This window comes from Phalangium opilio, unplaced genomic scaffold, assembly GCF_054372755.1.
Source record: "Phalangium opilio isolate 3A_F unplaced genomic scaffold, DU_Popi_V2 ptg000019l_1, whole genome shotgun sequence".
Lineage (NCBI taxonomy): Eukaryota > Metazoa > Arthropoda > Arachnida > Opiliones > Phalangiidae > Phalangium > Phalangium opilio.
This window is the reverse complement of record NW_028324152.1, coordinates 8,298,167-8,316,611: the sequence shown is the minus strand read 5'-3', so window position 1 is coordinate 8,316,611 and position 18,445 is coordinate 8,298,167. Positions and strand designations below refer to the sequence as shown.

Here is an 18,445-nt window from a genome sequence, read left to right as displayed (position 1 = left end):
TTATTAACTAGCACTCTCGGCAACGGCCATATCACGCTGAAAACACCGGTTCTCGTCCGATCACCGAAGTTAAGCAGCGTCGAGCGCAGTCAGTACTTGGGAACACTGCGTGCCGTTGGCTTTATCCTTTTTGTTTCCTCTTATAAATTCCACCAGATATGAAAAAAATAAACATATCTTCTTTTTGTTATTGTTTTATAAAGATGAAGGTTAATTAAATTCAAATTATTAACTAGCACTCTCGGCAACGGCCAAATCACGCTGAATACACCGTTTCTCGTCCGATCACCGAAGTTAAGCAGCGTCGAGCGCAGTCAGTACTTCGGAGGGAGACCACTTAGGAACACTGCGTGCCGTTAGCTTTTTCACTTTTTTTTTTTGTCTTTTAAATTCCAATAGATATGAAAAAAGCAAAGATATTTTCTTTTTGTTATTGTTTTAAAAAGATGAAGGTTAATTTGTCTCACTTTAATTAAATTCGAATTATTAACTATCGCTCTTGGCAACGGCCATTTCACGCTGAGAACCCCGGTTCTCGTCCGATCACCGAAGTTAAGCAGCGTCGAGCGCAGTCAGTATTTGGGAGGGAGACCACTTAGGAACACTGCGTGCCGTTGGCTTTTTCACTTTTTTTTCCTCTTTTAAATTCCAATAGATATGAAAATAGCAAACATATTTTCTTTTTGTTATTGTTTTAAAAAGATGAAGGTTAATTTGTCTCACTTTAATTAAATTCGAATTATTAACTAGCGCTCTTGGCAACGGCCATTTCACGCTGAGAACCCCGGTTCTCGTCCGATCACCGAAGTTAAGCAGCGTCGAGCGCAGTCAGTATTTGGGAGGGAGACCACTTAGGAACACTGCGTGCCGTTGGCTTTTTCACTTTTTTTTCCTCTTTTAAATTCCAATAGATATGAAAAAAGCAAACATATTTTCTTTTTGTTATTGTTTTAAAAAGATGAAGGTTAATTTGTCTCACTAATTTAAATTCGAAATATTAACTAGGACTCTCGGCAACGGCCAAATCACGCTGAAAACACCGGTTCTCGTCCGATCACCGAAGTTAAGCAGCGTCCAGCGCAGTCAGTACTTGGGAACACTGCGTGCCGTTGGCTTTTTCCTTTTTGTTTCCTCTTTTAAATTCCATCAGATATGAAAAAACCAAACATATCTTCTTTTTGTTATTGTTTTATAAATATGAAGGTTAATTAAATTCAAATTATTAACTAGCACTCTCGGCAACGGCCATATCACGCTGAAAACACCGGTTCTCGTCCGATCACCGAAGTTAAGCAGCGTCGAGCGCAGTCAGTACTTGGGAACAGTTCGTGCTGTTGGCTTTTTCCTTTTTGGTTCCTCTTATAAATTCCACCAGATATGAAAAAAATAAACATATCTTCTTCTTGTTATTGTTTTATAAAGATGAAGGTTAATTAAATTCAAATTATTAACTAGCACTCTCGGCAACGGCCATATAACGCTGAATACACCGTTTCTCGTCCGATCACCGAAGTTAAGCAGCGTCGAGCGCAGTCAGTACTTCGGAGGGAGACCACTTAGAAACACTGCGTGCCGTTAGCTTTTTCACTTTTTTTTGTCTTTTAAATTCCAATAGATATGAAAACAGCAAAGATATTTTCTTTTTTCTTATTGTTTTAAAAAGATGAAGGTTAATTTGTCTCACTTAATTAAATTCGAATTATTAACTAGCACTCTCGACAACGGCCATTTCACGCTGAGAACACCGGTTCTCGTCCGATCACCGAAGTTAAGCAGCGTCGAGCGCAGTCAGTATTTGGGAGGGAGACCACTTAGGAACACTGCGTGCCGTTGGATTTTTCACTTTTTTTTCCTCTTTTAAATTCCAATAGATATGAAAAAAGCAAACATATTTTCTTTTTGTTATTGTTTTAAAAAGATGAAGGTTCATTTTTCTCACTTGATTGAAATTCGAATTATTAACTAGCACTCTCGGCAACGGCCATGTCACGCTGAAAACACCGGTTCTCGTCCGATCACCGAAGTTAAGCAGCGTCGAACGCATACAGTACTTGGGAATACTGCGTGCTCTTGGCTTTTTCACTTTTATTTCCTCTTTTAAATTCCACCAGATATGAAAAAAGCAAATATATCTTCTTTTTGTTATTGTTTTATAAAGATGAAGGTTAATTAAATTCAAATTATTAACTAGCACTCTCGGCAACGGCCATATCACGCTGAAAACACCGGTTCTCGTCCGATCACCGAAGTTAAGCAGCGTCGAGCGCAGTCAGTACTTGGGAACACTGCGTGCCGTTGGCTTTTTCCTTTTTGTTTCCTCTTATAAATTCCACCAGATATGAAAAAAATAAACATATCTTCTTTTTGTTATTGTTTTATAAAGATGAAGGTTAATTAAATTCAAATTATTAACTAGCACTCTCGGCAACGGCCAAATCACGCTGAATACACCGTTTCTCGTCCGATCACCGAAGTTAAGCAGCGTCGAGCGCAGTCAGTACTTCGGAGGGAGACCACTTAGGAACACTGCGTGCCGTTAGCTTTTTCACTTTTTTTTTGTCTTTTAAATTCCAATAGATATGAAAAAAGCAAAGATATTTTCTTTTTGTTATTGTTTTAAAAAGATGAAGGTTAATTTGTCTCACTTTAATTAAATTCGAATTATTAACTAGCGCTCTCGGCAACGGCCATTTCACGCTGAGAACCCCGGTTCTCGTCCGATCACCGAAGTTAAGCAGCGTCGAGCGCAGTCAGTATTTGGGAGGGAGACCACTTAGGAACACTGCGTGCCGTTGGATTTTTCACTTTTTTTTCCTCTTTTAAATTCCAATAGATATGAAAAAAGCAAACATATTTTCTTTTTGTTATTGTTTTAAAAAGATGAAGGTTCATTTTTCTCACTTAATTGAAATTCGAATTATTAACTAGCACTCTCGGCAACGGCCATGTCACGCTGAAAACACCGGTTCTCGTCCGATCACCGAAGTTAAGCAGCGTCGAACGCATACAGTACTTGGGAATACTGCGTGCTGTTGGCTTTTTCACTTTTGTTTCCTCTTCTAAATTCCACCAGATATGAATAAAGCAAATATATCTTCTTTTTGTTATTGTTTTATAAAGATGAAGGTTAATTAAATTCAAATTATTAACTAGCACTCTCGGCAACGGCCATATCACGCTGAAAACACCGGTTCTCGTCCGATCACCGAAGTTAAGCAGCGTCGAGCGCAGTCAGTACTTGGGAACACTGCGTGCCGTTGGCTTTATCCTTTTTGTTTCCTCTTATAAATTCCACCAGATATGAAAAAAATAAACATATCTTCTTTTTGTTATTGTTTTATAAAGATGAAGGTTAATTAAATTCAAATTATTAACTAGCACTCTCGGCAACGGCCAAATCACGCTGAATACACCGTTTCTCGTCCGATCACCGAAGTTAAGCAGCGTCGAGCGCAGTCAGTACTTCGGAGGGAGACCACTTAGGAACACTGCGTGCCGTTAGCTTTTTCACTTTTTTTTTTGTCTTTTAAATTCCAATAGATATGAAAAAAGCAAAGATATTTTCTTTTTGTTATTGTTTTAAAAAGATGAAGGTTAATTTGTCTCACTTTAATTAAATTCGAATTATTAACTATCGCTCTTGGCAACGGCCATTTCACGCTGAGAACCCCGGTTCTCGTCCGATCACCGAAGTTAAGCAGCGTCGAGCGCAGTCAGTATTTGGGAGGGAGACCACTTAGGAACACTGCGTGCCGTTGGCTTTTTCACTTTTTTTTCCTCTTTTAAATTCCAATAGATATGAAAAAAGCAAACATATTTTCTTTTTGTTATTGTTTTAAAAAGATGAAGGTTAATTTGTCTCACTTTAATTAAATTCGAATTATTAACTAGCGCTCTTGGCAACGGCCATTTCACGCTGAGAACCCCGGTTCTCGTCCGATCACCGAAGTTAAGCAGCGTCGAGCGCAGTCAGTATTTGGGAGGGAGACCACTTAGGAACACTGCGTGCCGTTGGCTTTTTCACTTTTTTTTCCTCTTTTAAATTCCAATAGATATGAAAAAAGCAAACATATTTTCTTTTTGTTATTGTTTTAAAAAGATGAAGGTTAATTTGTCTCACTAATTTAAATTCGAAATATTAACTAGGACTCTCGGCAACGGCCAAATCACGCTGAAAACACCGGTTCTCGTCCGATCACCGAAGTTAAGCAGCGTCCAGCGCAGTCAGTACTTGGGAACACTGCGTGCCGTTGGCTTTTTCCTTTTTGTTTCCTCTTTTAAATTCCATCAGATATGAAAAAACCAAACATATCTTCTTTTTGTTATTGTTTTATAAATATGAAGGTTAATTAAATTCAAATTATTAACTAGCACTCTCGGCAACGGCCATATCACGCTGAAAACACCGGTTCTCGTCCGATCACCGAAGTTAAGCAGCGTCGAGCGCAGTCAGTACTTGGGAACAGTTCGTGCTGTTGGCTTTTTCCTTTTTGTTTCCTCTTATAAATTCCACCAGATATGAAAAAAATAAACATATCTTCTTCTTGTTATTGTTTTATAAAGATGAAGGTTAATTAAATTCAAATTATTAACTAGCACTCTCGGCAACGGCCATATAACGCTGAATACACCGTTTCTCGTCCGATCACCGAAGTTAAGCAGCGTCGAGCGCAGTCAGTACTTCGGAGGGAGACCACTTAGAAACACTGCGTGCCGTTAGCTTTTTCACTTTTTTTTGTCTTTTAAATTCCAATAGATATGAAAACAGCAAAGATATTTTCTTTTTTCTTATTGTTTTAAAAAGATGAAGGTTAATTTGTCTCACTTAATTAAATTCGAATTATTAACTAGCACTCTCGACAACGGCCATTTCACGCTGAGAACACCGGTTCTCGTCCGATCACCGAAGTTAAGCAGCGTCGAGCGCAGTCAGTATTTGGAAGGGAGACCACTTAGGAACACTGCGTGCCGTTGGATTTTTCACTTTTTTTTCCTCTTTTAAATTCCAATAGATATGAAAAAAGCAAACATATTTTCTTTTTGTTATTGTTTTAAAAAGATGAAGGTTCATTTTTCTCACTTGATTGAAATTCGAATTATTAACTAGCACTCTCGGCAACGGCCATGTCACGCTGAAAACACCGGTTCTCGTCCGATCACCGAAGTTAAGCAGCGTCGAACGCATACAGTACTTGGGAATACTGCGTGCTCTTGGCTTTTTCACTTTTATTTCCTCTTTTAAATTCCACCAGATATGAAAAAAGCAAATATATCTTCTTTTTGTTATTGTTTTATAAAGATGAAGGTTAATTAAATTCAAATTATTAACTAGCACTCTCGGCAACGGCCATATCACGCTGAAAACACCGGTTCTCGTCCGATCACCGAAGTTAAGCAGCGTCGAGCGCAGTCAGTACTTGGGAACACTGCGTGCCGTTGGCTTTTTCCTTTTTGTTTCCTCTTATAAATTCCACCAGATATGAAAAAAATAAACATATCTTCTTTTTGTTATTGTTTTATAAAGATGAAGGTTAATTAAATTCAAATTATTAACTAGCACTCTCGGCAACGGCCAAATCACGCTGAATACACCGTTTCTCGTCCGATCACCGAAGTTAAGCAGCGTCGAGCGCAGTCAGTACTTCGGAGGGAGACCACTTAGGAACACTGCGTGCCGTTAGCTTTTTCACTTTTTTTTGTCTTTTAAATTCCAATAGATATGAAAAAAGCAAAGATATTTTCTTTTTGTTATTGTTTTAAAAAGATGAAGGTTAATTTGTCTCACTTTAATTAAATTCGAATTATTAACTTGCGCTCTCGGCAACGGCCATTTCACGCTGAGAACCCCGGTTCTCGTCCGATCACCGAAGTTAAGCAGCGTCGAGCGCAGTCAGTATTTGGGAGGGAGACCACTTAGGAACACTGCGTGCCGTTGGATTTTTCACTTTTTTTTCCTCTTTTAAATTCCAATAGATATGAAAAAAGCAAACATATTTTCTTTTTGTTATTGTTTTAAAAAGATGAAGGTTCATTTTTCTCACTTAATTGAAATTCGAATTATTAACTAGCACTCTCGGCAACGGCCATGTCACGCTGAAAACACCGGTTCTCGTCCGATCACCGAAGTTAAGCAGCGTCGAACGCATACAGTACTTGGGAATACTGCGTGCTCTTGGCTTTTTCACTTTTATTTCCTCTTTTAAATTCCACCAGATATGAAAAAAGCAAATATATCTTCTTTTTGTTATTGTTTTATAAAGATGAAGGTTAATTAAATTCAAATTATTAACTAGCACTCTCGGCAACGGCCATATCACGCTGAAAACACCGGTTCTCGTCCGATCACCGAAGTTAAGCAGCGTCGAGCGCAGTCAGTACTTGGGAACACTGCGTGCCGTTGGCTTTTTCCTTTTTGTTTCCTCTTATAAATTCCACCAGATATGAAAAAAATAAACATATCTTCTTTTTGTTATTGTTTTATAAAGATGAAGGTTAATTAAATTCAAATTATTAACTAGCACTCTCGGCAACGGCCAAATCACGCTGAATACACCGTTTCTCGTCCGATCACCGAAGTTAAGCAGCGTCGAGCGCAGTCAGTACTTCGGAGGGAGACCACTTAGGAACACTGCGTGCCGTTAGCTTTTTCACTTTTTTTTTTGTCTTTTAAATTCCAATAGATATGAAAAAAGCAAAGATATTTTCTTTTTGTTATTGTTTTAAAAAGATGAAGGTTAATTTGTCTCACTTTAATTAAATTCGAATTATTAACTAGCGCTCTCGGCAACGGCCATTTCACGCTGAGAACCCCGGTTCTCGTCCGATCACCGAAGTTGAGCAGCGTCGAGCGCAGTCAGTATTTGGGAGGGAGACCACTTAGAAACACTGCGTGCCGTTGGCTTTTTCACTTTTTTTTCCTCTTTTAAATTCCAATAGATATGAAAAAAGCAAACATATTTTCTTTTTGTTATTGTTTTAAAAAGATGAAGGTTAATTTGTCTCACTAATTTAAATTCGAATTATTAACTAGGACTCTCGGCAACGGCCAAATCACGCTGAAAACACCGGTTCTCGTCCGATCACCGAAGTTAAGCAGCGTCGAGCGCAGTCAGTACTTCGGAGGGAGACCACTTAGAAACACTGCGTGCCGTTAGCTTTTTCACTTTTTTTGTCTTTTAAATTCCAATAGATATGAAAACAGCAAAGATATTTTCTTTTTGTATTGTTTTAAAAAGATGAAGGTTAATTTGTCTCACTTAATTAAATTCGAATTATTAACTAGCACTCTCGACAACGGCCATTTCACGCTGAGAACACCGGTTCTCGTCCGATCACCGAAGTTAAGCAGCGTCGAGCGCAGTCAGTATTTGGGAGGGAGACCACTTAGGAACACTGCGTGCCGTTGGATTTTTCACTTTTTTTTCCTCTTTTAAATTCCAATAGATATGAAAAAAGCAAACATATTTTCTTTTTGTTATTGTTTTAAAAAGATGAAGGTTCATTTTTCTCACTTAATTGAAATTCGAATTATTAACTAGCACTCTCGGCAACGGCCATGTCACGCTGAAAACACCGGTTCTCGTCCGATCACCGAAGTTAAGCAGCGTCGAACGCATACAGTACTTGGGAATACTGCGTGCTCTTGGCTTTTTCACTTTTATTTCCTCTTTTAAATTCCACCAGATATGAAAAAAGCAAATATATCTTCTTTTTGTTATTGTTTTATAAAGATGAAGGTTAATTAAATTCAAATTATTAACTAGCACTCTCGGCAACGGCCATATCACGCTGAAAACACCGGTTCTCGTCCGATCACCGAAGTTAAGCAGCGTCGAGCGCAGTCAGTACTTGGGAACACTGCGTGCCGTTGGCTTTTTCCTTTTTGTTTCCTCTTATAAATTCCACCAGATATGAAAAAAATAAACATATCTTCTTTTTGTTATTGTTTTATAAAGATGAAGGTTAATTAAATTCAAATTATTAACTAGCACTCTCGGCAACGGCCAAATCACGCTGAATACACCGTTTCTCGTCCGATCACCGAAGTTAAGCAGCGTCGAGCGCAGTCAGTACTTGGGAATACTGCGTGCTCTTGGCTTTTTCACTTTTATTTCCTCTTTTAAATTCCACCAGATATGAAAAAAGCAAATATATCTTCTTTTTGTTATTGTTTTATAAAGATGAAGGTTAATTAAATTCAAATTATTAACTAGCACTCTCGGCAACGGCCATATCACGCTGAAAACACCGGTTCTCGTCCGATCACCGAAGTTAAGCAGCGTCGAGCGCAGTCAGTACTTGGGAACACTGCGTGCCGTTGGCTTTTTCCTTTTTGTTTCCTCTTATAAATTCCACCAGATATGAAAAAAATAAACATATCTTCTTTTTGTTATTGTTTTATAAAGATGAAGGTTAATTAAATTCAAATTATTAACTAGCACTCTCGGCAACGGCCAAATCACGCTGAATACACCGTTTCTCGTCCGATCACCGAAGTTAAGCAGCGTCGAGCGCAGTCAGTACTTCGGAGGGAGACCACTTAGGAACACTGCGTGCCGTTAGCTTTTTCACTTTTTTTTTTGTCTTTTAAATTCCAATAGATATGAAAAAAGCAAAGATATTTTCTTTTTGTTATTGTTTTAAAAAGATGAAGGTTAATTTGTCTCACTTTAATTAAATTCGAATTATTAACTATCGCTCTCGGCAACGGCCATTTCACGCTGAGAACCCCGGTTCTCGTCCGATCACCGAAGTTAAGCAGCGTCGAGCGCAGTCAGTATTTGGGAGGGAGACCACTTAGGAACACTGCGTGCCGTTGGCTTTTTCACTTTTTTTCCTCTTTTAAATTCCAATAGATATGAAAAAAGCAAACATATTTTCTTTTTGTTATTGTTTTAAAAAGATGAAGGTTAATTTGTCTCACTAATTTAAATTCGAATTATTAACTAGGACTCTCGGCAACGGCCAAATCACGCTGAAAACACCGGTTCTCGTCCGATCACCGAAGTTAAGCAGCGTCGAGCGCAGTCAGTATTTGGGAGGGAGACCACTTAGGAACACTGCGTGCCGTTGGATTTTTCACTTTTTTTTCCTCTTTTAAATTCCAATAGATATGAAAAAAGCAAACATATTTTCTTTTTGTTATTGTTTTAAAAAGATGAAGGTTCATTTTTCTCACTTAATTGAAATTCGAATTATTAACTAGCACTCTCGGCAACGGCCATGTCACGCTGAAAACACCGGTTCTCGTCCGATCACCGAAGTTAAGCAGCGTCGAACGCATACAGTACTTGGGAATACTGCGTGCTCTTGGCTTTTTCACTTTTATTTCCTCTTTTAAATTCCACCAGATATGAAAAAAGCAAATATATCTTCTTTTTGTTATTGTTTTATAAAGATGAAGGTTAATTAAATTCAAATTATTAACTAGCACTCTCGGCAACGGCCATATCACGCTGAAAACACCGGTTCTCGTCCGATCACCGAAGTTAAGCAGCGTCGAGCGCAGTCAGTACTTGGGAACACTGCGTGCCGTTGGCTTTTTCCTTTTTGTTTCCTCTTATAAATTCCACCAGATATGAAAAAAATAAACATATCTTCTTTTTGTTATTGTTTTATAAAGATGAAGGTTAATTAAATTCAAATTATTAACTAGCACTCTCGGCAACGGCCAAATCACGCTGAATACACCGTTTCTCGTCCGATCACCGAAGTTAAGCAGCGTCGAGCGCAGTCAGTACTTGGGAATACTGCGTGCTCTTGGCTTTTTCACTTTTATTTCCTCTTTTAAATTCCACCAGATATGAAAAAAGCAAATATATCTTCTTTTTGTTATTGTTTTATAAAGATGAAGGTTAATTAAATTCAAATTATTAACTAGCACTCTCGGCAACGGCCATATCACGCTGAAAACACCGGTTCTCGTCCGATCACCGAAGTTAAGCAGCGTCGAGCGCAGTCAGTACTTGGGAACACTGCGTGCCGTTGGCTTTTTCCTTTTTGTTTCCTCTTATAAATTCCACCAGATATGAAAAAAATAAACATATCTTCTTTTTGTTATTGTTTTATAAAGATGAAGGTTAATTAAATTCAAATTATTAACTAGCACTCTCGGCAACGGCCAAATCACGCTGAATACACCGTTTCTCGTCCGATCACCGAAGTTAAGCAGCGTCGAGCGCAGTCAGTACTTCGGAGGGAGACCACTTAGGAACACTGCGTGCCGTTAGCTTTTTCACTTTTTTTTTTGTCTTTTAAATTCCAATAGATATGAAAAAAGCAAAGATATTTTCTTTTTGTTATTGTTTTAAAAAGATGAAGGTTAATTTGTCTCACTTTAATTAAATTCGAATTATTAACTATCGCTCTCGGCAACGGCCATTTCACGCTGAGAACCCCGGTTCTCGTCCGATCACCGAAGTTAAGCAGCGTCGAGCGCAGTCAGTATTTGGGAGGGAGACCACTTAGGAACACTGCGTGCCGTTGGCTTTTTCACTTTTTTTCCTCTTTTAAATTCCAATAGATATGAAAAAAGCAAACATATTTTCTTTTTGTTATTGTTTTAAAAAGATGAAGGTTAATTTGTCTCACTAATTTAAATTCGAATTATTAACTAGGACTCTCGGCAACGGCCAAATCACGCTGAAAACACCGGTTCTCGTCCGATCACCGAAGTTAAGCAGCGTCGAGCGCAGTCAGTACTGGGAAGTTGAAAACTTAGGAACACTGCGTGCCGTTGGCTTTTTCACTTTTTTTCCTCTTTCATATTCCAATAGATATGAAAAAAGCAAACACATCTTCTTTTTGTTATTGTTTTATAAAGATGAAGATTAATTAAATTCAAATTATTAACTAGCACTCTCGGCAACGGCGATATCACGCTGAAAACACCGGTTCTAGTCCGATCACCGAAGTTAAGCAGCATCGAGCGCAGTCAGTACTTAGAAACACTGCGTGAAGTTGGCTTTTTTACTTTTATTTACTCTTTTATATTCCACCAGATATGATAAAAGCAAACATATCTTCTTTTTGATATTGTTTTATAAAGATGAAGGTTAATTAAATTCAAATTATTAAATAGCACTCTCGGCAACGGCCATATCACGCTGAATAAACCGGTACTCGTCCGGTCACCGAAGTTAAGCAGCGTCGAGCGCAGTCAGTACTTGGGAGGAAGACCATTTAGGAACACTGCTTGCCGCTAGCTTTTTCAGTTTTTTTGTCTTTTAAATTCCAATAGATATGAAAAAAGCAAACATATTTTCTTTTTGTTATTGTTTTAAAAAGATGAAGGTTAATTTGTCTCACTTAATTTAAATTCGAATTGTTAACAAGCACTCTCGGCAACGGCCATATCACGCTGAAAAAACCGGTTCTCGTCCGATCACCGAAGTTAAGCAGCGTCGAGCGCAGTCAGTACTTGGGAATACTGCGTGCTGTTGGCTTTTTCACTTTTGTTTCCTCTTTTAAATTCCACCAGATATGAAAAAAGCAAATATATCTTCTTTTTGTTATTGTTTTATAAAGATGAAGGTTAATTAAATTAAAATTATTAACTAGCACTCTCGGCAACGGCCATATCACGCTGAATACACCGGTTCTCGTCCGATCACCGAATTTAAGCAGCGTCGAGCGCAGTCAGTATTTGGGAGGGAGACCACTTAGGAACACTGCGTGCCGTTGGCTTTTTCACTTTTTTTCCTCTTTTAAATTTTAATGGATATGAAAAAAGCAAACATGTTTTCTTTTTGATATTGTTTTAAAAAAATGAAGGTTAATTTTTCTCACTTAATTTAAGTTCGAATTATTAACTAGCACTCTCGGCAACGGCCATATCACGCTGAAAACACCGGTTCTAGTCCGATCACCAAAGTTAAGCAGCATCGAGCGCAGTCAGTACTTAGAAACACTGCGTGAAGTTGGCTTTTTCACTTTTATTTCCTCTTTTATATTCCACCAGATATGATAAAAGCAAACATATCTTCTTTTTGATATTGTTTTATAAAGATGAAGGTTAATTAAATTCAAATTAATAAATAGCACTCTCGGCAACGGTCATATCACGCTGAATACACCGGTACTCGTCCGGTCACCGAAGTTAAGCAGCGTCGAGCGCAGTCAGTACTTTTGAGGAAGACCATTTAGGAACATTGCTTGCCGCTAACTTTTTCACTTTTTTTGTCTTTTAAATTCCAATAGATATGAAAAAAGCAAACATATTTTCTTTTTGTTATTGTTTTAAAAAGATGAAGGTTAATTTGTCTCACTTAATTTAAATTCGAATTGTTAACTAGCACTCTCGGCAACGGCCATATCACGCTGAAAACACCGGTTCTCGTCCGATCACCGAAGTTAAGCAGCGTCGAGCGCAGTCAGTACTTGGGAACACTGCGTGCCGTTGGCTTTTTCCTTTTTGTTTCCTCTTTTAAATTCCACCAGATATGAAAAAAGCAAACATATCTTCTTTTTGTTATTGTTTTATAAAGATGAAGGTTAATTAAATTCAAATTATTAACTGGCATTCTCGGCAACGGCCAAATCACGCTGAAAACACCGGTTCTCGTCCGATCACCGAAGTTAAGCAGCGTTGTGCGCAGTCAGTAGTTGGGAGGAAGACAACTTAGGAACACTGCGTGCCGTTGGCTTTTTCACTTTTTTTCCTCTTTTAAATTCCAATTGATATGAAATAAGCAAACACATCTTCTTTTTGTTATTGTTTTATAAAAATGAAGATTAATTAAATTCAAATTATTAACAAGCACTCTCGGCAACGGCCATATCACGCTGAATACACCGGTACTCGTCCGGTCACCGAAGTTAAGCAGCGTCGAGCACAGTCAGTACTTGGGAACACTGCGTGCCGTTGGCTTTTTCCTTTTTGTTTCCTCTTATAAATTCCACCAGATATGAAAAAAGCAAACATATCTTCTTTTTGATATTGTTTTATAAAGATGAAGGTTAATTAAATTCAAATTATTAAATAGCACTCTCGGCAACGGCCATATCACGCTGAATAAACCGGTACTCGTCCGGTCACCGAAGTTAAGCAGCGTCGAGCGCAGTCAGTACTTGGGAGGAAGACCATTTAGGAACACTGCTTGCCGCTAGCTTTTTCAGTTTTTTTGTCTTTTAAATTCCAATAGATATGAAAAAAGCAAACATATTTTCTTTTTGTTATTGTTTTAAAAAGATGAAGGTTAATTTGTCTCACTTAATTTAAATTCGAATTGTTAACTAGCACTCTCGCCAACGGCCATATCACGCTGAAAACACCGGTTCTCGTCCGATCACCGAAGTTAAGCAGCGTCGAGCGCAGTCAGTACTTGGGAATACTGCGTGCTGTTGGCTTTTTCACTTTTGTTTCCTCTTATAAATTCCACCAGATATGAAAAAAGCAAATATATCTTCTTTTTGTTATTGTTTTATAAAGATGAAGGTTAATTAAATTAAAATTATTAACTAGCACTCTCGGCAACGGCCATATCACGCTGAATACACCGGTTCTCGTCCGATCACCGAATTTAAGCAGAGTCGAGCGCAGTCAGTATTTGGGAGGGAGACCACTTAGGAACACTGCGTGCCGTTGGCTTTTTCACTTTTTTTCCTCTTTTAAATTTTAATGGATATGAAAAAAGCAAACATGTTTTCTTTTTGATATTGTTTTAAAAAAATGAAGGTTAATTTTTCTCACTTAATTTAAGTTCGAATTATTAACTAGCACTCTCGGCAACGGCCATATCACGCTGAAAACACCGGTTCTAATCCGATCACCGAAGTTAAGCAGCATCGAGCGCAGTCAGTACTTAGAAACACTGCGTGAAGTTGGCTTTTTCACTTTTATTTCCTCTTTTATATTCCACCAGATATGATAAAAGCAAACATATCTTCTTTTTGATATTGTTTTATAAAGATGAAGGTTAATTAAATTCAAATTATTAAATAGCAATCTCGGCAACGGCCATATCACGCTGAATACACCGGTTCTCGTCCGATCACCGAAGTTAAGCAGCGTCGAGCGCAGTCAGTACTTGGGAGGAAGACCACTTAGGAACACTGCGTGCCCTTGGCTTTTTCACTTTTTTTCCTCTTTTAAATTCAAATAGATATGAAAAAAGCAAACGTATTTTCTTTTTGTTATTGTTTTAAAAAGATGAAGGTTAATTAAATTCAAATTATTAAATAGCACTCTCGGCAACGGCCATATCACGCTGAATACACCGGTGATCGTCCGGTCACCGAAGTTAAGCAGCGTCGAGCGCAGTCAGTACTTGGGAGGAAGGCCATTTAGGAACACTGCTTGCCGCTAGCTTTTTCAGTTTTTTTGTCTTTTAAATTCCAATAGATATGAAAAAAGCAAACATATTTTCTTTTTGTTATTGTTTTAAAAAGATGAAGGTTAATTTGTCTCACTTAATTTAAATTCGAATTGTTAACAAGCACTCTCGGCAACGGCCATATCACGCTGAAAAAACCGGTTCTCGTCCGATCACCGAAGTTAAGCAGCGTCGAGCGCAGTCAGTACTTGGGAATACTGCGTGCTGTTGGCTTTTTCACTTTTGTTTCCTCTTTTAAATTCCACCAGATATGAAAAAAGCAAATATATCTTCTTTTTGTTATTGTTTTATAAAGATGAAGGTTAATTAAATTAAAATTATTAACTAGCACTCTCGGCAACGGCCATATCACGCTGAATACACCGGTTCTCGTCCGATCACCGAATTTAAGCAGCGTCGAGCGCAGTCAGTATTTGGGAGGGAGACCACTTAGGAACACTGCGTGCCGTTGGCTTTTTCACTTTTTTTCCTCTTTTAAATTTTAATGGATATGAAAAAAGCAAACATGTTTTCTTTTTGATATTGTTTTAAAAAAATGAAGGTTAATTTTTCTCACTTAATTTAAGTTCGAATTATTAACTAGCACTCTCGGCAACGACCATATCACGCTGAAAACACCGGTTCTAATCCGATCACCGAAGTTAAGCAGCATCGAGCGCAGTCAGTACTTAGAAACACTGCGTGAAGTTGGCTTTTTCACTTTTATTTCCTCTTTTATATTCCACCAGATATGATAAAAGCAAACATATCTTCTTTTTGATATTGTTTTATAAAGATGAAGGTTAATTAAATTCAAATTATTAAATAGCAATCTCGGCAACGGCCATATCACGCTGAATACACCGGTTCTCGTCCGATCACCGAAGTTAAGCAGCGTCGAGCGCAGTCAGTACTTGGGAGGAAGACCACTTAGGAACACTGCGTGCCCTTGGCTTTTTCACTTTTTTTCCTCTTTTAAATTCAAATAGATATGAAAAAAGCAAACGTATTTTCTTTTTGTTATTGTTTTAAAAAGATGAAGGTTAATTAAATTCAAATTATTAAATAGCACTCTCGGCAACGGCCATATCACGCTGAATACACCGGTGATCGTCCGGTCACCGAAGTTAAGCAGCGTCGAGCGCAGTCAGTACTTGGGAGGAAGACCATTTAGGAACACTGCTTGCCGCTAGCTTTTTCAGTTTTTTTGTCTTTTAAATTCCAATAGATATGAAAAAAGCAAACATATTTTCTTTTTGTTATTGTTTTAAAAAGATGAAGGTTAATTTGTCTCACTTAATTTAAATTCGAATTGTTAACAAGCACTCTCGGCAACGGCCATATCACGCTGAAAAAACCGGTTCTCGTCCGATCACCGAAGTTAAGCAGCGTCGAGCGCAGTCAGTACTTGGGAATACTGCGTGCTGTTGGCTTTTTCACTTTTGTTTCCTCTTTTAAATTCCACCAGATATGAAAAAAGCAAATATATCTTCTTTTTGTTATTGTTTTATAAAGATGAAGGTTAATTAAATTAAAATTATTAACTAGCACTCTCGGCAACGGCCATATCACGCTGAATACACCGGTTCTCGTCCGATCACCGAATTTAAGCAGCGTCGAGCGCAGTCAGTATTTGGGAGGGAGACCACTTAGGAACACTGCGTGCCGTTGGCTTTTTCACTTTTTTTCCTCTTTTAAATTTTAATGGATATGAAAAAAGCAAACATGTTTTCTTTTTGATATTGTTTTAAAAAAATGAAGGTTAATTTTTCTCACTTAATTTAAGTTCGAATTATTAACTAGCACTCTCGGCAACGGCCATATCACGCTGAAAACACCGGTTCTAGTCCGATCACCAAAGTTAAGCAGCATCGAGCGCAGTCAGTACTTAGAAACACTGCGTGAAGTTGGCTTTTTCACTTTTATTTCCTCTTTTATATTCCACCAGATATGATAAAAGCAAACATATCTTCTTTTTGATATTGTTTTATAAAGATGAAGGTTAATTAAATTCAAATTAATAAATAGCACTCTCGGCAACGGTCATATCACGCTGAATACACCGGTACTCGTCCGGTCACCGAAGTTAAGCAGCGTCGAGCGCAGTCAGTACTTTTGAGGAAGACCATTTAGGAACATTGCTTGCCGCTACCTTTTTCACTTTTTTTGTCTTTTAAATTCCAATAGATATGAAAAAAGCAAACATATTTTCTTTTTGTTATTGTTTTAAAAAGATGAAGGTTAATTTGTCTCACTTAATTTAAATTCGAATTGTTAACTAGCACTCTCGGCAACGGCCATATCACGCTGAAAACACCGGTTCTCGTCCGATCACCGAAGTTAAGCAGCGTCGAGCGCAGTCAGTACTTGGGAACACTGCGTGCCGTTGGCTTTTTCCTTTTTGTTTCCTCTTTTAAATTCCACCAGATATGAAAAAAGCAAACATATCTTCTTTTTGTTATTGTTTTATAAAGATGAAGGTTAATTAAATTCAAATTATTAACTGGCATTCTCGGCAACGGCCAAATCACGCTGAAAACACCGGTTCTCGTCCGATCACCGAAGTTAAGCAGCGTTGTGCGCAGTCAGTAGTTGGGAGGAAGACAACTTAGGAACACTGCGTGCCGTTGGCTTTTTCACTTTTTTTCCTCTTTTAAATTCCAATTGATATGAAATAAGCAAACACATCTTCTTTTTGTTATTGTTTTATAAAAATGAAGATTAATTAAATTCAAATTATTAACAAGCACTCTCGGCAACGGCCATATCACGCTGAATACACCGGTACTCGTCCGGTCACCGAAGTTAAGCAGCGTCGAGCACAGTCAGTACTTGGGAACACTGCGTGCCGTTGGCTTTTTCCTTTTTGTTTCCTCTTATAAATTCCACCAGATATGAAAAAAGCAAACATATCTTCTTTTTGATATTGTTTTATAAAGATGAAGGTTAATTAAATTCAAATTATTAAATAGCACTCTCGGCAACGGCCATATCACGCTGAATAAACCGGTACTCGTCCGGTCACCGAAGTTAAGCAGCGTCGAGCGCAGTCAGTACTTGGGAGGAAGACCATTTAGGAACACTGCTTGCCGCTAGCTTTTTCAGTTTTTTTGTCTTTTAAATTCCAATAGATATGAAAAAAGCAAACATATTTTCTTTTTGTTATTGTTTTAAAAAGATGAAGGTTAATTTGTATCACTTAATTTAAATTCGAATTGTTAACTAGCACTCTCGCCAACGGCCATATCACGCTGAAAACACCGGTTCTCGTCCGATCACCGAAGTTAAGCAGCGTCGAGCGCAGTCAGTACTTGGGAATACTGCGTGCTGTTGGCTTTTTCACTTTTGTTTCCTCTTATAAATTCCACCAGATATGAAAAAAGCAAATATATCTTCTTTTTGTTATTGTTTTATAAAGATGAAGGTTAATTAAATTAAAATTATTAACTAGCACTCTCGGCAACGGCCATATCACGCTGAATACACCAGTTCTCGTCCGATCACCGAATTTAAGCAGAGTCGAGCGCAGTCAGTATTTGGGAGGGAGACCACTTAGGAACACTGCGTGCCGTTGGCTTTTTCACTTTTTTTCCTCTTTTAAATTTTAATGGATATGAAAAAAGCAAACATGTTTTCTTTTTGATATTGTTTTAAAAAAATGAAGGTTAATTTTTCTCACTTAATTTAAGTTCGAATTATTAACTAGCACTCTCGGCAACGGCCATATCACGCTGAAAACACCGGTTCTAATCCGATCACCGAAGTTAAGCAGCATCGAGCGCAGTCAGTACTTAGAAACACTGCGTGAAGTTGGCTTTTTCACTTTTATTTCCTCTTTTATATTCCACCAGATATGATAAAAGCAAACATATCTTCTTTTTGATATTGTTTTATAAAGATGAAGGTTAATTAAATTCAAATTATTAAATAGCAATCTCGGCAACGGCCATATCACGCTGAATACACCGGTTCTCGTCCGATCACCGAAGTTAAGCAGCGTCGAGCGCAGTCAGTACTTGGGAGGAAGACCACTTAGGAACACTGCGTGCCCTTGGCTTTTTCACTTTTTTTCCTCTTTTAAATTCAAATAGATATGAAAAAAGCAAACGTATTTTCTTTTTGTTATTGTTTTA

At 37.9% G+C, this 18,445-nt stretch overlaps 63 pseudogenes; all 63 read left to right on the top strand.

Moving 5' to 3' along the window:
* The first annotated feature begins 18 nt into the window (after positions 1 to 18).
* LOC149701718 (5S ribosomal RNA) lies at positions 19 to 121 on the top strand (annotated as a pseudogene).
* A 122-nt stretch (positions 122 to 243) lies between these two features.
* Positions 244 to 362, top strand: LOC149701717 (5S ribosomal RNA; annotated as a pseudogene).
* Positions 363 to 501: 139 nt separating this feature from the next.
* On the top strand, positions 502 to 620 carry LOC149701716 (5S ribosomal RNA; annotated as a pseudogene).
* A 137-nt stretch (positions 621 to 757) lies between these two features.
* LOC149701715 (5S ribosomal RNA) lies at positions 758 to 876 on the top strand (annotated as a pseudogene).
* Positions 877 to 1,012: 136 nt separating this feature from the next.
* LOC149701714 (5S ribosomal RNA) lies at positions 1,013 to 1,115 on the top strand (annotated as a pseudogene).
* Positions 1,116 to 1,237: 122 nt separating this feature from the next.
* LOC149701713 (5S ribosomal RNA) lies at positions 1,238 to 1,340 on the top strand (annotated as a pseudogene).
* Positions 1,341 to 1,462: 122 nt separating this feature from the next.
* On the top strand, positions 1,463 to 1,581 carry LOC149701712 (5S ribosomal RNA; annotated as a pseudogene).
* Positions 1,582 to 1,717: 136 nt separating this feature from the next.
* LOC149701711 (5S ribosomal RNA) lies at positions 1,718 to 1,836 on the top strand (annotated as a pseudogene).
* Positions 1,837 to 2,198: 362 nt separating this feature from the next.
* On the top strand, positions 2,199 to 2,301 carry LOC149701710 (5S ribosomal RNA; annotated as a pseudogene).
* Positions 2,302 to 2,423: 122 nt separating this feature from the next.
* On the top strand, positions 2,424 to 2,542 carry LOC149701709 (5S ribosomal RNA; annotated as a pseudogene).
* A 137-nt stretch (positions 2,543 to 2,679) lies between these two features.
* Positions 2,680 to 2,798, top strand: LOC149701708 (5S ribosomal RNA; annotated as a pseudogene).
* Positions 2,799 to 2,935: 137 nt separating this feature from the next.
* Positions 2,936 to 3,038, top strand: LOC149701707 (5S ribosomal RNA; annotated as a pseudogene).
* Positions 3,039 to 3,160: 122 nt separating this feature from the next.
* Positions 3,161 to 3,263, top strand: LOC149701706 (5S ribosomal RNA; annotated as a pseudogene).
* A 122-nt stretch (positions 3,264 to 3,385) lies between these two features.
* LOC149701705 (5S ribosomal RNA) lies at positions 3,386 to 3,504 on the top strand (annotated as a pseudogene).
* Positions 3,505 to 3,642: 138 nt separating this feature from the next.
* On the top strand, positions 3,643 to 3,761 carry LOC149701704 (5S ribosomal RNA; annotated as a pseudogene).
* Positions 3,762 to 3,898: 137 nt separating this feature from the next.
* On the top strand, positions 3,899 to 4,017 carry LOC149701703 (5S ribosomal RNA; annotated as a pseudogene).
* A 136-nt stretch (positions 4,018 to 4,153) lies between these two features.
* On the top strand, positions 4,154 to 4,256 carry LOC149701702 (5S ribosomal RNA; annotated as a pseudogene).
* Positions 4,257 to 4,378: 122 nt separating this feature from the next.
* On the top strand, positions 4,379 to 4,481 carry LOC149701701 (5S ribosomal RNA; annotated as a pseudogene).
* A 122-nt stretch (positions 4,482 to 4,603) lies between these two features.
* LOC149701700 (5S ribosomal RNA) lies at positions 4,604 to 4,722 on the top strand (annotated as a pseudogene).
* A 136-nt stretch (positions 4,723 to 4,858) lies between these two features.
* Positions 4,859 to 4,977, top strand: LOC149701699 (5S ribosomal RNA; annotated as a pseudogene).
* Positions 4,978 to 5,339: 362 nt separating this feature from the next.
* Positions 5,340 to 5,442, top strand: LOC149701698 (5S ribosomal RNA; annotated as a pseudogene).
* Positions 5,443 to 5,564: 122 nt separating this feature from the next.
* LOC149701697 (5S ribosomal RNA) lies at positions 5,565 to 5,683 on the top strand (annotated as a pseudogene).
* Positions 5,684 to 5,819: 136 nt separating this feature from the next.
* Positions 5,820 to 5,938, top strand: LOC149701696 (5S ribosomal RNA; annotated as a pseudogene).
* A 362-nt stretch (positions 5,939 to 6,300) lies between these two features.
* Positions 6,301 to 6,403, top strand: LOC149701695 (5S ribosomal RNA; annotated as a pseudogene).
* A 122-nt stretch (positions 6,404 to 6,525) lies between these two features.
* Positions 6,526 to 6,644, top strand: LOC149701694 (5S ribosomal RNA; annotated as a pseudogene).
* Positions 6,645 to 6,782: 138 nt separating this feature from the next.
* Positions 6,783 to 6,901, top strand: LOC149701693 (5S ribosomal RNA; annotated as a pseudogene).
* Positions 6,902 to 7,037: 136 nt separating this feature from the next.
* LOC149701692 (5S ribosomal RNA) lies at positions 7,038 to 7,156 on the top strand (annotated as a pseudogene).
* A 133-nt stretch (positions 7,157 to 7,289) lies between these two features.
* LOC149701691 (5S ribosomal RNA) lies at positions 7,290 to 7,408 on the top strand (annotated as a pseudogene).
* A 362-nt stretch (positions 7,409 to 7,770) lies between these two features.
* Positions 7,771 to 7,873, top strand: LOC149701690 (5S ribosomal RNA; annotated as a pseudogene).
* A 347-nt stretch (positions 7,874 to 8,220) lies between these two features.
* LOC149701689 (5S ribosomal RNA) lies at positions 8,221 to 8,323 on the top strand (annotated as a pseudogene).
* A 122-nt stretch (positions 8,324 to 8,445) lies between these two features.
* On the top strand, positions 8,446 to 8,564 carry LOC149701688 (5S ribosomal RNA; annotated as a pseudogene).
* Positions 8,565 to 8,702: 138 nt separating this feature from the next.
* LOC149701687 (5S ribosomal RNA) lies at positions 8,703 to 8,821 on the top strand (annotated as a pseudogene).
* A 135-nt stretch (positions 8,822 to 8,956) lies between these two features.
* Positions 8,957 to 9,075, top strand: LOC149701686 (5S ribosomal RNA; annotated as a pseudogene).
* A 362-nt stretch (positions 9,076 to 9,437) lies between these two features.
* Positions 9,438 to 9,540, top strand: LOC149701685 (5S ribosomal RNA; annotated as a pseudogene).
* Positions 9,541 to 9,887: 347 nt separating this feature from the next.
* Positions 9,888 to 9,990, top strand: LOC149701684 (5S ribosomal RNA; annotated as a pseudogene).
* A 122-nt stretch (positions 9,991 to 10,112) lies between these two features.
* Positions 10,113 to 10,231, top strand: LOC149701683 (5S ribosomal RNA; annotated as a pseudogene).
* Positions 10,232 to 10,369: 138 nt separating this feature from the next.
* Positions 10,370 to 10,488, top strand: LOC149701682 (5S ribosomal RNA; annotated as a pseudogene).
* Positions 10,489 to 10,623: 135 nt separating this feature from the next.
* On the top strand, positions 10,624 to 10,741 carry LOC149701681 (5S ribosomal RNA; annotated as a pseudogene).
* A 346-nt stretch (positions 10,742 to 11,087) lies between these two features.
* Positions 11,088 to 11,206, top strand: LOC149701680 (5S ribosomal RNA; annotated as a pseudogene).
* Positions 11,207 to 11,341: 135 nt separating this feature from the next.
* Positions 11,342 to 11,444, top strand: LOC149701679 (5S ribosomal RNA; annotated as a pseudogene).
* A 122-nt stretch (positions 11,445 to 11,566) lies between these two features.
* LOC149701678 (5S ribosomal RNA) lies at positions 11,567 to 11,685 on the top strand (annotated as a pseudogene).
* A 361-nt stretch (positions 11,686 to 12,046) lies between these two features.
* Positions 12,047 to 12,165, top strand: LOC149701677 (5S ribosomal RNA; annotated as a pseudogene).
* Positions 12,166 to 12,300: 135 nt separating this feature from the next.
* On the top strand, positions 12,301 to 12,403 carry LOC149701676 (5S ribosomal RNA; annotated as a pseudogene).
* A 122-nt stretch (positions 12,404 to 12,525) lies between these two features.
* Positions 12,526 to 12,644, top strand: LOC149701675 (5S ribosomal RNA; annotated as a pseudogene).
* Positions 12,645 to 12,765: 121 nt separating this feature from the next.
* LOC149701674 (5S ribosomal RNA) lies at positions 12,766 to 12,868 on the top strand (annotated as a pseudogene).
* A 122-nt stretch (positions 12,869 to 12,990) lies between these two features.
* LOC149701673 (5S ribosomal RNA) lies at positions 12,991 to 13,109 on the top strand (annotated as a pseudogene).
* A 135-nt stretch (positions 13,110 to 13,244) lies between these two features.
* Positions 13,245 to 13,347, top strand: LOC149701672 (5S ribosomal RNA; annotated as a pseudogene).
* A 122-nt stretch (positions 13,348 to 13,469) lies between these two features.
* Positions 13,470 to 13,588, top strand: LOC149701671 (5S ribosomal RNA; annotated as a pseudogene).
* Positions 13,589 to 13,949: 361 nt separating this feature from the next.
* LOC149701670 (5S ribosomal RNA) lies at positions 13,950 to 14,068 on the top strand (annotated as a pseudogene).
* A 375-nt stretch (positions 14,069 to 14,443) lies between these two features.
* On the top strand, positions 14,444 to 14,546 carry LOC149701669 (5S ribosomal RNA; annotated as a pseudogene).
* A 122-nt stretch (positions 14,547 to 14,668) lies between these two features.
* LOC149701668 (5S ribosomal RNA) lies at positions 14,669 to 14,787 on the top strand (annotated as a pseudogene).
* A 361-nt stretch (positions 14,788 to 15,148) lies between these two features.
* Positions 15,149 to 15,267, top strand: LOC149701667 (5S ribosomal RNA; annotated as a pseudogene).
* A 121-nt stretch (positions 15,268 to 15,388) lies between these two features.
* LOC149701666 (5S ribosomal RNA) lies at positions 15,389 to 15,507 on the top strand (annotated as a pseudogene).
* Positions 15,508 to 15,642: 135 nt separating this feature from the next.
* LOC149701665 (5S ribosomal RNA) lies at positions 15,643 to 15,745 on the top strand (annotated as a pseudogene).
* A 122-nt stretch (positions 15,746 to 15,867) lies between these two features.
* LOC149701664 (5S ribosomal RNA) lies at positions 15,868 to 15,986 on the top strand (annotated as a pseudogene).
* A 361-nt stretch (positions 15,987 to 16,347) lies between these two features.
* LOC149701663 (5S ribosomal RNA) lies at positions 16,348 to 16,466 on the top strand (annotated as a pseudogene).
* A 135-nt stretch (positions 16,467 to 16,601) lies between these two features.
* LOC149701662 (5S ribosomal RNA) lies at positions 16,602 to 16,704 on the top strand (annotated as a pseudogene).
* Positions 16,705 to 16,826: 122 nt separating this feature from the next.
* LOC149701661 (5S ribosomal RNA) lies at positions 16,827 to 16,945 on the top strand (annotated as a pseudogene).
* A 121-nt stretch (positions 16,946 to 17,066) lies between these two features.
* On the top strand, positions 17,067 to 17,169 carry LOC149701660 (5S ribosomal RNA; annotated as a pseudogene).
* A 122-nt stretch (positions 17,170 to 17,291) lies between these two features.
* LOC149701659 (5S ribosomal RNA) lies at positions 17,292 to 17,410 on the top strand (annotated as a pseudogene).
* A 135-nt stretch (positions 17,411 to 17,545) lies between these two features.
* LOC149701658 (5S ribosomal RNA) lies at positions 17,546 to 17,648 on the top strand (annotated as a pseudogene).
* A 122-nt stretch (positions 17,649 to 17,770) lies between these two features.
* Positions 17,771 to 17,889, top strand: LOC149701657 (5S ribosomal RNA; annotated as a pseudogene).
* A 361-nt stretch (positions 17,890 to 18,250) lies between these two features.
* Positions 18,251 to 18,369, top strand: LOC149701656 (5S ribosomal RNA; annotated as a pseudogene).
* The last annotated feature ends 76 nt before the right edge of the window (positions 18,370 to 18,445 follow it).